We start from the raw sequence: 14,706 nt of genomic DNA, 5'->3' as shown, positions 1-14,706 counted from the left end.
ATTTAAGTGTAGAATTATTTACCAATACTATTAATCACATTCTAAGTAGAGCTTGACATCACAGTGGTCTGCAATATCTAAGTATGGCAATTCTTTAACCTATACATAGAGGGTGCAGTAGCCCGTCCCACACTGATGTGACCTCTCACCTCATACTATTGTATGTTTCCTGTATCATTCTGCATCTTTTATTTAGTGCTTATATTGCAATGTAGGTGAGACTATTTTACATTTCAAAAGTACATTGAATCATCACATGTTAAATTCTGTATCTCATATTTTTTTATTTTTCTCAGTGGCTAAATGTTTGCATTTGTTTTAGTCAGCACTCAAAATGCAAGCCAGATCAATTGGTTTTTAATACCAACGTTTACTGTTCCTACAAATGTAAAACCACATTGCTAGTTTTCCACACCCATAATATATTTTTTATTTTTCCACTGATAATATACTAATTCTGCTTTATGAATTCTGAAACGCTGAAAGTTGCTTGAAGAATGCCCTTTTCGTTCTTCTGTTTACTCCACAGCAGGGGATAAGGCCTGCACTGCTGCAGTATGAGTATGTGTATGCTCAACTCTCTTTTGTCTGTCGCTGGGTCACACGCCCCCCTAAATTGAGTCATGTCCTCAGGACCCCAGCTCAATCTATAGTTTGAAGACAAATGCTTTAGTTTAACATAGGCAATGTCGTACGTTCTATAGCGTTTTTGATCATCCACATTATTGTAATGGGGAGTTACTCGCTATTCTATACTGCTATTGATTGTTAAATTCTGGGTCAAAGCCAAGACACAAGCACAAGCAATACTTCATGTTGAATTAACATTTGCATGGGGAAATGTTGTCAAGGTTGAATTAAGTAATGGTGAAAACTCCAGTTAAATGGTTGCTATCTTTGGCTCAAATTCTTTACTGTGCAAGACTTTGTAAACCATACATGTGGATGTTTAGTGAGCGTTCAACAACTTTCTTGGGCAGTGTTGGACTTTTGGCCATACGCATGGTCATCCCTAGTCTTTTTGCCTCCTTCCTCCTGGTTTTTCTGACCTTTCGCTGTTGGCTCTAGGACTCTGAGCACTTTATCACTGCTGACCAGTGTTAAAGTGCAGGTGCTCTCCCATCTAAAGTTGGTATGATTGGCTTATACCTGATTGGCATATTTAATTTACCTATAAGTCCCTTGTACAGTGGTATCTCTATACCCAGGGCCTGTAAATTAAATACTACTAGTGGGCCTGCAGCGCTGCTTGCGCCACCCACTGAAGTAGACTTTCAAACCTGTCTCAGGCCTGCTAGCGCAGGGCCTGTGTGCGCAGTTTTCTGCCACAGGGACCTGGCATCTAAATTTACTTGCCAGGCCCAGGACTCCCCTTTTACTACATGTAAGTCACCCCTAAAGTACGCCCTGTGGGCAGGGTGCCATGTATGTAGAAAGGCAGGACATGTGCCATATTGCATGGCCTGTCCTGGTAGTGACAAACAGCCTAACTTGGTGTCTCACTGCTGTGAGTGCTGCCTTCTCATAGGATTGCATTAGAAATGCCCTGCCTTATGTGTAGGGGTATTGTCTGATTTATGAGGGCTAGCGTAGGCGTGTTTGGTATGGTTGTGATGGTGATAATAAATACTGCTTACTGGTGTGGGTGTATTTTTTATTACTATCACAGAAATGCCACTTCTAGAAAGTGCGCATTTATCTGTGCTTATGATTCTGGTGTTTTGCAGCTTGACTCCAATCCACGTCTGGGCAGAGTGACAGTTGGGGCTTTGTGCATACTTTTCAGACAGCCTGTACACAGGGAGGGTGGAGGTGTCACTGAGGTGCATCTACATACTGAATAGTCTTCCTGGGCTGAGAGAAGGGAGAGGCGGGGCACACCTACATTTGTAAAGGCTGTGCCCTGGCCTCACACAATAGGGTCGTTAACCCCCCACTGATGTTTGGAGCCTGTGCTGAAAGGAGAGAGGGGGCACTCCCAGAACCAGTTGTAACTGGCTGGAACCTCCTCTCCCTACCACTGTAAAACACTGTAAGAACTGACTATAAGTACAGGGGAATTTTCCCCACAATTTGAACATTCTTGGAACTTGAAACTGGACACAGGACGCTGATGACTGGACTCACCAGGAAACCGCCTTGGACTGCTGCTGCTGTGCTGACCTGTGACCTGCCTGGTCACTAGGAGGAACTGCCATCATCTGCACCCCTTGTGCTGGTCTGTAGCTGGATCCACCAGCCCTGTACCTTCTCCTTGATTATTGTTCCCAGGGGCAGGGTGCTGTGGCCCCTGACCCCTGCAACGATCTTTTCTTTTGCCCAGAGAAATCACCAGGCTTTAAATGTTTCCTAGCGCTTTGAAAAGCGCTTTTCTTTGGCCCAAGGAAGAATCACCGCCGCAGCCCTGGCTGCAGAATTTTCCTAGCGCTGTGAAAAGCGCTCTATTTGGAGCCCCCGGATCACCGCCGCAGCCGGGTTATTTTATTATTTCAGAGCGCGAGGATCGCGCTCAGCTCTGTGCCCCCGGGGCACGCGTAAATCCACAAAGAAAGAATCAGGAGCAAACCTGCTCCTAGCGGTGCCCCCGGGGTAGGGATCGCTCCGAGGGGCGCCCCCGGGGCACCAGAAGGCCCTGCCTGGGGCCGGTTGCAGCCGGAGGGCGAGAGGAGAGGAGGACGCCTCTCCCTTCCCTGGAGAAGCCTCGGAAGGCTTCGGTCGCCGGTTGCCGTCGGAGGGTGAGAGGAGAGGAGGACGCCTCTCCCTCCCCTGGAGAAGCCTCGGGCGGCTTCAGTTGTCTTGGGAGCGGGCAGTAGCCTCCTCGAAGGCTCGCCGCGCCCCCGAATTCCTCAGGGCCCCTGCGAGGGCCAACCTTTCAGTAAAGGGGTCTCCCTTGGTGAAAGGGCCGACGGAGGCCCCGGGAGACCCCAGGAGTTTGCGGGTCCCCGGAGGGGCCCGTTTCTCAACCGGAGGGGGTGCGTGGCGCCCCCCTCCCAACCTCAAAGGTTTCCCTGACCGGGGCGCCCCCCTCGAGAGGGCCGGTGGAGGCCTGGGGGGGCCCCCAGCATTTACGGTCCCCCAAGGGGCCCGTTTTTCGTTAAGGGGAGGTGTGTGTTACCCTCCTCGCTCCCCACATTGTCAGGGGCCCCCATTTTGCGCAGAGGAGCGCTGGGGCCCCCTTTCTTCTTTTTCTTCAGGAACGGAGGGTGCCTGCTTCATCAGAACAGGTACTGTCTAACATGGACCAATATGCTGATAATTTAAAGTTCTTTCTACAGACTTTATTCATTCTGTTATATTGCCTACCTGTTCTTTGATGTGTTGACATATGTGTGCACATGTTCCTTTTATGGGCATGACTTGCTAATATGTTTGCTTAACTTGCCATAGGTTTTCTAATGTTCCTACTATGGGCGTTTTATGATATTCTTATGACAAGTGTTCTAATGTAATTACGTGTTTCCTGACTACTGCTTATGTTGCAGAATACTGAGTAACCTGTGTGTTATGTGTGACTACTGCTAGTTTGCAGAGTAACTAATGTGTAACGTTCTGACAACTGCTAAGGTAGCAGGATAGTACGGTTATGTGATATTGGTCTGATAATTACGTTGTGTACAATACAGTATATTTTCATATAATCTGGTGTTGTGTTTCCTTTGTGGTGGGAATATTGCGTCACATGTATGTGTGTGTTGTGCCAACGCTTTACGCATTGCCTCCGGGTTAAGCCTGACTGCTCGTGCCAAGCTACCAAGGGGGTGAGCAGGGGTTATCTTGGACGTGTAACTCCCTTGCCCTGACTAGAGTGGGTAAGTTCTGCCTGGCTGAGGTGCATACCCTAGCCAACCAGAAACCCCATTTCTAACAGGCAGCTACAGTTTTTGTCATCAAATCAACACCATGCCTTTCCCCCCAAAAAAACTGATATTCCATTTCATATTCTCATGTACCACTTATACTCAAATACTAATTTGAAACAATCTTGATACATTTTTAGTTTAAATAAAAACCCTGCCAATAAGTATATGCCTTTCTACAAAAGGTTCCATTTCCACATATAGTATTCCAAATCAAAAAGTAACATTATCGCCCTTGGTAATTTAAGCAAAGGTCAACAAAATCAGCCAATCAACAATGAAAAAAGGGTAAAAGAAGAGACTGCATAATGTGAGGATTTTAGAATGGATATGACATCTCATTTGGCAAAAAATATATTGCAAAGTTATCATACTTTTATTACATAATTCAGTACATAATTTCAGAGCGGGTAGCAGAATTATGATAATTAAGCAAATGAAAGCCGAAAGAGAATACAGATTTCCTTAAAACATAAAATATCCCCTGGTCCTGATACAGCAATTTGAGAGGTTATCCTAAACTAGGGAGCATTTATTGAATTACCTTTGGAATTCCTTACGTACATACTTTACTAAGACTGCTCTCTTAAATTATAAGAGGAGTTGCCTACAAGCCTATGACGCTCTGATTCCAGGAGTTCACTCCTGCTGTCATCTACTGACCTTTTTAGCTGACAAGTGAAACAACTTAATCTATAATTGGAAAAATGTGGAAATGGCAATAAATATATCCACACTGTAAGAGATAGCAGTGGAGCTGCCCATTGAAAACCTAGTGCCACGTGGTTGTCACATCAGGATCTGGTTAAAGGAGTGCCTTGGGGGCTTTGCAATAGTCTTCCGGTTTTCAGTGGTCCCATGCCAAATGTAATATGAGAGTTAATGGGCTTTGATCAGCCTCAGTCTCCAAATTACAAAAGATTGACGTCCCGCAAATCTGTCTTCGAGAATGTGTCATGTTTCATCTTTTATAATCCTTTTTAAAATAATATTTAAAGTATGCTTTCCTTCTGTGTATACTAATGTATTATTCTTCCGTTATGTTTAAAACCAAAGTGGCACGCCCGTGACATTTGAAGCATTATCCAAAAGAAGACAGTGTTTAAACACACACGACATGCTGCGAGACAATAACAGCATTACCAAACATAGGCAATATGTGGAAATCATGGGATTCACTGTTTGTCATTCTTCTCCGGCCTGGAATTAATATGTACGTTGATGACTTTGATATGTGCTTAATGTCAGCATACGATATTTGTTTTGGAGAAAATTCAATAAAATGTGGTAACTAAAAAATTTGTATGCAGCAAGTCAACGCAAATAGAGTTTAGTGCTAGTTGAGTTACTGGTAGTAGAAGTAATATTTTTGGACACTTTTTTGTATTGTACTGTAAAGGAAAAAAAGTTGATTCGTAACCCATGCTTTTCAACCTCTATTGTTGGACCTGACCCACTTTGCAGGGTCACCCTAAACGTTTTACCTTCACCCCTCCTGTTTTCTAAACCGTTTTTTATTTTTTATTTTAGGGTTCTGTGCAGTACACCACTGGTAGCCAGTGCTAACGTGTTTGTGCTTTCTCCTCAAAACATTGTAAAATTTGTTTACTACCTATTGTCACATTTAATTTACCTGTAAGTCCCTGGTTAAGTAGTACTTCATGTACCCACAGCCTGTAAATTAAATGCCACTAGTAGGCTTGCAAATAATATTTCAGTAAGGGAGACCCAAGGTCCACTGGGAACCTGGGGTAATAGCTATAACAAAAACACACTAATCCCTAGTAACAGTGTTTTCGATGCAAAGAGACAAATAAATGGGGAATTAAATGCATTCAAAGACGTTTATGAAAAACTGTTTCAAGACACATTGTAGCATAGTGAATATTGGTGCAAAATAAACATGTTTGATGCTCTCGTTAGAGGTGATCAATCATGATCACAAGTACATCAACAAACGCAAGAACAGCACGACTATCTACAATAAATTCTCAACAATCATATAGTGTCTTTATTCTTAAAGTTAACAGCATTTTGATCCCAATAAAAATGACAGGATCATCATCAGGAATCAGGGAGACACAATGAGCCTGAGGGAGAGATTGGCATGCAGTTGCTAAACAAGGGGGTCTCTAATGACACGCCTCGGGGGCAGGGTGGCTGGGAATGGAATGAGCTGGAAATATGCTGGATACCCATAAGGGACTCAATTCAGAGCCAAACTCATTGTCCCAAAAGGACTCTATGCTGCCAGTCACTGAATCTCCATTCTTGTGCTTATTTAGGCCCAGTGAAGGAATCTGGCACTCATCCTTGAGACTCAGACGACATGCATGCTTCTCACTGTGGGCTGAGTGGAGCCCCCTATGGGAATCCAGCATATTTCCAGCTCAGGCCTTTCCCGGCCACCCTTAAATGAGACTTATCACCAGGGACCCCTTCTTTAGAAACTGCCATTTGAACCTGGAAAAATAACCTTTTTGCAGGCCTAAACCTTAATTTTTAAAACCTGTAAATCACCCAGGATTCAATGTTTTTAAAAAGTTGGACATGTACTCTAAAGTTTTTTTGGCCTGTTAGTGAAAAACTCCCAAGTTCGTTTTTCGCTGTTGTGAGGCCTTCCTCTTTCTTAGGATAACATTGGGGTACCTTATTGCATTTAATAAATTATAACGTTTGTTTGGGAGCAGGTGGTAATGTCATGTTTGGTGTCTGTGGAATTGCAATTTAAAACCCTGTTTAATGGTAAAGTTGAATTTTAAGTCAGCCCTGAAAATACCACTTTTTTAGAAAGTTGGCATTTTCTTGTACTAGTCCACTGGTGCCTGCAGCCGGTTTACTGGGTCACATGATTAGGTATAGTTGGCAGTTTGTCTTTTTGTATTCCTCCCAGACAGCTACACAATAGAAGGCCTGGGTGTTGGTAGGATGGCCCAAACTGACTTGATGAGAGGTGTAGAGCTATCACCTGTCATACTTGCACTTCAAAGACACTTCCACAGATCACAGAAATAGGACTTCATACTAGCCTATTGTGACTACAGACACACTGAGACCAGGGCAGGGAGGCTGGAAACTTTAGACATTTCTTTGGGAGGAAACCCCAGAAGCTTCTCCCACTTCAAATCAGGCATCAGATATAAAAATGGGACCTTCACATGCACTTCGCAGTACACTTCCGGACCTGAGGATATTACAGAAGAAGGACTTCCCAGCTGATAGAGTACTGTCCTGCTGCTTGAGGCCTGCCCTGCTATCTGAGAAGGAAGTTTGGACCTGTTTCCTTCATCCCAGGTTACCTGAGTGACTCCAAGGGTAAGCTGATTGACCTGTTCTGAGGTACAGAGACACAACAAGCTGAAGAAGCCTCCCAGCTGACCTGCTGCATTGGACCTCCCAGGATCTACAACAGGACCTGCTTGAACCCTTATGTCCTCTGCTGGAGTTCCTGATCCCCAAACAACAGCTTCCCGGGTTCTGGACCCTTGGCTGGAATCAGGTAGAGCTCCTCCAGGCCTAATTGAAGGTTCCATCAAATCCATCATAAAGCAACACAAAGCTTCGCCACACAGTTGCAAGCTTCATCAGAACTAATTTTGGGCAACTTGAAACCCTGTGAAGTCTCACAGCACACCTGTCAGCCTCGTTGGAATCAATGTGGAGAGACTCAAAGCCCCATGAACCCTCGCTGCACATCTTCCAGCTTCATCAGAACCACCACTCAGTGACGCAAAGCACCACAAAGCCTTGAAGCACAGCTTATTGTTACCGACACAGAGTGATGTAAAGCCCTGCAAATCCTCACAGCACAGCTTCATCGGAACCACTCCAGAGGACACAAAGCCTCACAAAGCAACACTGCACCAACTGTGCACCAAGGACGTGAGGTACAATCCTCAGCAGGTCAAACCTGGTCCTCTGCCTATCCTACGGTTCATCATGGTCGACCAGTCCAACACACCCAGCTACTCTCAGTTGGTATGTTGCATCTTTTGGTGCTACTTTTATATACGTCTTTGAAATTACATATTAATTATTAAATTTTACTCTATTTTTGTAAATTGTTGTAGGATTTTATGTGTGTTGTGTGTAGGAAAGTACCATCTTGTCTGGCATGTTACCCCCATTTTTACTGTATGTATGTTTGTTTTTGCCCATGTGTCACTGGAATCTTGCTAGCCAGGACCCCAGTGCTCATAAAGTATGCCCTGTATGTGTTTCCTGTGTGATGCGTAACTGTATCACTGTGGCTCTGCTAACCAGAACCTCAGTGTTAATGCTCTCTCTGCTTTTAAAATTGTCACTGAAGGCTAGTGACTAATCTTACCAATTCTGATTGGCACACTGAAACACCCTTATAATTCCCTAGTATATGGTACTTAGGTACCCAGGGTATTGTGGTTCCAGGAGATCCCTATGGGCTGCAGCATTTCTTTTGCCACCCATAGGGTGCTCAGACAATTCTTACACAGGACTGCCACTGCAGCCTGAGTGAAATAATGTCCACGTTATTTCACAGCCATTTTACACTGCACTTAAGTAACTTATAAATCACCTATATGTCTAACCCTCACTTAGTGAAGGTTAGGTGCAAAGTTACTTAGTGTGTGGGCACACTGGCACTAGCCAAGGTGCCCCCACGTTGTTCAGGGCAAATTCCCCTGACTTTGTGAGTGCGGGGACACAATTACACGCGTGCACTACATGTAGGTCAATACCTATATGTAGCTTCACAATGGTAACTCTGAACATGGCCATGTAACATGTCTAGGATCATGGAATTGTCACCCCAATACCATTCTGGTATTGGGGGACAATTCCATGCATCCCTGGGTCTCCAGCATAGAGCTCGGGTACTGCCAAACTAACTTTCTGTGGTCTCCTCTGCAGCTACTGCTGCTGCCAACCCATCAGACAGGTTTCTGCCCCCCTGGGGCCTGGGAAGCCTGGTCCCAGGAAGGCAGAACAAAGGATTTCCTCTGAGAGAGGTTGTTAATAGGAAATAGGTGTGAAGGGCCTGGGAGGAGTAGCCTCTCCTGGCCTCTGGAAATGCAGATGGTGCCCTCCTTGCATAAGCCAGTCTACACCGGCTCAGGGATCCCCCCCATCCCTGCTCTGCCATGAAACTGGACAAAGGAAAAGGGAGTGACCACTCTCCTGACCAGCACCTCCCAGGGGAGGTGCCCAGAGCTCCTCCAATGTGTCCCAGACCTCTGCCATCTTGGATGCAGAGTTGTGAGGGCACAATAGACAGCTCTGAGTGGCCAGTGCCAGCAGGGGATGTCAGAGACCCCTTCTGATAGGTGCTTACCTGACTATGTGGCCAATCCTCCTCTGAGGGCTATTTAGGGTCTCTCTTGTGGGCATCTCACCAGATCACGAATGCAAGAGCTCACCAGAGTTCCTCTGCACTTCCCATTTCGACTTCTGCCTAGGATCGACCGCTGACTGCTCCAGGACGCCTGCATAACTGCAACAAAGTAGCAAGAAGACTGCCAGCAACATTGTAGCGCCTCATCCTTCTGGCTTTCTCAACTGTTTCCTGGTGGTGTATGCTCTGAGGGCTGTCTGCCTTCACCCTGCACTAGAAGCCAAGAAGAAATCTCCAGTGTGTTGAGTTAATCTTCCCCCTGCTAACGCAGGCACCAAATGTCTGCATCACCGGTACTCTGGGTCCCCTCTCATTCTGACGAGTGTGGTCCCTGGAACACAGGAGCTGGGTCCAAGTGTCTTTGACAGTCCAGTGGCCCTTCTGTCCAAATTTGGTGGAGGTAAGACCTTGCCTCCCCACGCCAGACAGTAATCCTGTGTACTGCATGAACTGCAGCTGCTCGGGCTTCTGTGCACTTTTGCAAGACTTCCTTTGTGTACAGCCTAGCCCAGGTCCCCAGCACTCCTTCCTGCATTGCCCAACTCGCTGAGTTGGACTCCGATGTCGTGGGACCCTCTTTTGTTGCTCTGAGTCGACCATCGTCCTCAGATCTTCTAAGTGCCTGTTCAGGTGCTTCTGCGGGTGCTGCCTGCTTCTGCATGGGCTCTCTGTATTACTGAGCGCCCCCTCCATCTTCTCCTCCAAGGGGCGACCTCCTTCTCCTTCCTGGGCCCTAGCAGCACCCAAAATCCTCAACTGCGACTCTTGCAGCTAGCAAGGCTTGTTTGCGGTCTTTCCGCATGGAAACAACTCTGCATCCTCCAGCACATTGTGGGACATCGTCTGACCGAAGGAGAAGTTCCTGGCACCAATAAGCAGAATCTTTGGCTTCTTCCACCCAGAGGCAGCCCTTTTGCACCTTCATCTGGGGTTTAGTGGGCTCCTGTCCCCCTGGACACTTGCACGACTCTTGGACTTGGTCCCCTTCTTTTACAGGTCCTCAGGTCCAGGAATCCATCTTCAGTGTTTTGCAGTCAGTTGTTGTCCTTACAGAATCCCCTATCTCAACTTTACTGTCTTTCTGGTTAGTAGGGTAACTTTACTCCTACTTTTCAGGGTCTTGGGGTGGGGTATCTTGGACACCCTTAGTGTTTTCTTACACTCACAGCAACCCTCTGCACACTACACTAGGCCTGGGGTCCATTCGTGGTTCGCATTCCACTTTTGGAGTATATGGTTTGTGTTGCCCCGAGGCCTATTTCTCCCTATTGCATTCTATTGTGTTCTACAGTGCTTGCACTACTTTCCTAACTGTTACTTACCTGATTTGGTTTGTGTGTGTATATTTTGTGTATATTACTTACCTCCTAAGGGAGTATATCCTCTGAGATACTTTTGGCATATTGTCACTAAAATAAAGTACCTTTATTTTTAGTAACTCTGAGTATTGGGTTTTCTTTTGATATAGTGCTAAGTGATGTAAGTGGTATAGTAGGAGCTTTGCATGTCTCCTAGTTCAGCCTAAGCTGCTCTGCTATAGCTACCTCTATCAGCTGAAGCTGCTAGAACACCTCTTATCTACTAATAAGGGATAACTGGACCTGGCACAAGGTGTAAGTACCACAAGGTACCCACTATAAGCCAGGCCAGCCTCCTACATTGTGTTTTCACTTTATTACCGTTTTCTACTGCCTCTAAGATAAGCCTGAATACTTTTGTGCCAACCTACTTGAGACTTACGCACCTGTCAATTCAGTGACTTTTTGTAGTTCACTTTGTTGAGGATTATGGCTGTTGCTTGAGTAGGGTTTCACCCTCCTCAACCAACAACCCAATTTCTCCCACTGATGGCAGAGGTGGGGTTCAGTACTTGTGTTTGTGCAGCGCTGTACATTGATTTGTGCAACACAAAAATCCCAGAGAGTAAATTTACATCAAAGTTGATTTCTTTTTAAAATATCTATATTTTGTTCTCAAATTGGTCATTTTTCTAAATGTAATTCCTGCCCTCAACTTCGTACACTTTTTATTAAAACAACATTTTGTAAGTATAGAACATGACAAAGAACCCTCGGGAGGGCTGCAAAACATTGGAGTATAGAAGTCCACACCTATCCTTGGAAAAATACAATCTATTGCTTAGAATATAATGCAAGACAAAATTAAGGACATACCTTAGGTGGGTCAGAGTCTCCATCCTTGATAAAACAAACTTCCCCCACCCATATTCCCTCCCAACGCATTCCCCTGCCCCGTAAAAAGGAACCCATCTAGTTTCTTTACAAGCATCCCTATATTTTTTGGCCTCCTCAGAAGTTGAGTATGTCACATTCTGCAGCGTACAGAAGAGTATAGAGTATCTATCCCCATCTGCCTTACTTGAGGGTGAGAAGGAATGCTTAGTGGTATCTGCGTCAGGGTACTTGAGGCAGTCCAGCAGGTGTTCACATTCTTTGGCATTATCTAGGGATCCCTGGCCTTGCCGCGCTTCTTAGAATAGAACAGTGCTTTCGTAGTAAGCCCACCAAATGAGACCCTCCTTCTATTTGGTTAGTCTTGGCCCTCGACGGGTCAAGGACTAGGTCTACAAATCTGGTTGTGACCTTGCATTTGTGGGGATCTGGAAATCCCTCCAGCAAGCATGGCAGGGGAGCACGGGGTATAGACTTGTGATTAATCAACCAAATTGTCTGAAGCATCTCAGTTTCCTGCTCACCCCATCTGGGGAAGACTGCTGAGGTCGTATTGTAATAACGGTGAAATTTACCAGGGGTGAGGTATGCTCTGTTTAGGAAATAAAAACTAAGTTTAAATCTGGAGTTGCTGAAATCTGTGTACATATTGCTGGTGATTGCACCCTATTCTGGGTCAGTGATTGGGAGCCTTCCTTTTCCCATTTTCTACATAGCTCCCTCAAGCCCATCGTATTAGCCCCCTATATGGCCTGATGTAAACTTGTCACTGCTTTGACACCGAGTTTAGGAAAAGCTGGTCTCTGATAGCATGGAAATGCACCAGAAATTGGCTAGTTCCTATCATTCAAATGGTGAAAAGGTTGTCCGATGCCCTACTGATACAAATAAAAACTACGGAAAGTGGCTAAAAACACAGGTAATGTTGGCTGTCTATAAAAAGAAATGAAAGGAGAATAATAATACAATAAATGACTATAAAGAATACCTAAAGCAAAGTAGCATTGAGAAATTCCAGAAGGATTTGAAATTATTTTTCTTTGAGAGAACCTTCCCATGATCGAAACAGGACTACCAGCCTACGGTCAGAGAATTTGGATTTCTCCAACTCTGTTCGCCCAGGGTCTGGTAATTCAGAGAGGGATGGATTTAACAAAAAGCAAGGCCAATACCAGACAAGGAGAGGAGGATGACACCCTACTAGGGGAAGATGAGGTTTCTTCCAACATCTTCAACCATTACCCTTCCCACGCATGTGGAATTCACAAACCCAATAACCATTTCATCCCTCACAATATGGCCCTCTTTAGCAGCAGAACCCTCCTTTTTTAGGACAATCCCACAATTATGGAAGAGGAAGAAGGAGAGGACAGAAAGTGCAATGGGGTGATCAATCTTAGAGGCAACAAGATCAGGACCCTCAACAAGGCCCCAGCAAAATAAATCAGGAATGATTAACTTGAGTGACCAGGTCTTTACAGACACTCAAAAGCAAGTTCCTGAGAAAGGTTTGGGATTCATTCCAACCCCAAGACCAGAAATTGTTTGACTACGACAGGAACTAGCTGAGTTATTTCATAAGATTAGGTTATCAGTATTTTTCAAGGACCAATTGGCAGATAATTGTTAAGATACTACTAATGCTGGCCTGAAGAGGAAGTCACACTTTCTCCCTCCAGCACATACTATGTCCCCTGAAGTGCTAACTTTTGAGAAGGCAGTAATACAGGAAATGGAGAATTTCAAGTCCAACACGTGTCACAAATTGTGAAGGGATTATATAACAGCAGATAAAGGGGATGAACAGTTGTACTTCCTATTATATTGACAGGAATGCCTGAAGCTCCTCCTAGACCCCCGTAATTATAAGATTCTGTATCATGTCCCAACTAAGGATATCTGTGAAGATATTGAGTTTATGATAAAAACAGCAGAAGAAAAGGGTTGGATTACAAATAAGGAAGCATGATATTTAGTAGGAAATAATCCAACGGTCCCTTACTATTATATTTGACCAAAAATTAAACTCCACCTCCGGCAGACCGATTGTTTCTGGCATCAGATCTTTGCTAGAAACTTTGTCAAAGTGTACAGGTTATTTTTTTAAACCAATTGTGTCTATGATGCCTTCATTTGTGAAGGATACAAAGGACTTCCTTAATCTGATGTAAGATATTGACTTTGAAATTGGCAGGGACCTCCTTTTAACACTAGATGTGGAGGCCCTATGTTCAAGCATTCTCCAAGAAGAGTCCTTGAAAGTGCTTCATTCCCTTCTCGAAGGGGTCCCTTGGGAATCGATTACCCCAAAGGAGTTGGTCCTGGACTGCACCCATATGGCCTTGACAAAGAACTACTTCCAATTAGAGGATAGGTTTTTATTTACAGATCCACGGGACATCAATGGGGAGTACCTTTGCCCCAAGTGTGGCATGTCTGTATGTACATGATTTTGAAATTAAGTTGATTTATAATAATGAGAAACCATCCAGGACAAAAATCTGTACATGGAAACAATATACTGATGATATATTTACCATCTGGAGAGGAAATGAGAAACAGGCACATACATTTGTGCAATCTTTGAACTCAATGGATATGTACTTGCGGTTCACTTTAATGACTGAAAAGGAGTCAATTACTTTTCTAAATCTGAGGATTTGGGCTACCAAATAGAAATTGCTAACGGAGGTGTATTACAAGTCCACGGATTGCAATAGTCTTCTTAGTTTTCATCCTAAATCTTTAAGGGATAATCTACCCGTGGGTCAATTCCTTAGATTAGGTCGGAATTGTACAAACAGAATAGATTATGACAAACATGCTATACTTCTATATGAGAAATTAGAAATAAAACAATACCCGGTCCCTTTGATTAAAAAAGCAAAAAAGTGGGTCCGCATCAATGCTAGAGAACAGCTGCTTGAAACATGCAAAAAAAAAAACTATGACTCCACTTGCTTGTGTCACTACCTTTAGCATTTACTCCAATCAGCTGAAAAAAAGCATTTTGAAGCATTGGAGGATTCTGAATTCAGGACCTTTGGAATTTAAAAGACCTCCATTTGCCTTTAAAAGAGGAAAGTCTTAAAGAGATCTTCTGGAACATACTAGACTAAAAATGAGACAAGTACAGACATGTACTATACAGGCCATGTGGAATCTCCCACCAGTGATGGGCCATTTCCCATGTGGTAGATGCAATATCTGTTCCCTCACAAGTCAGAAAGAACAATTGGACCTAGGCCTAAGAACCCCATTGATTTTGAGAAATTGCACCACTTTT

The sequence above is a fragment of the Pleurodeles waltl genome, chromosome 4_1 (assembly GCF_031143425.1).
Source record: "Pleurodeles waltl isolate 20211129_DDA chromosome 4_1, aPleWal1.hap1.20221129, whole genome shotgun sequence".
NCBI classification, from domain to species: Eukaryota; Metazoa; Chordata; class Amphibia; order Caudata; family Salamandridae; genus Pleurodeles; species Pleurodeles waltl.
Note: the sequence above shows the minus strand (reverse complement) of the source record.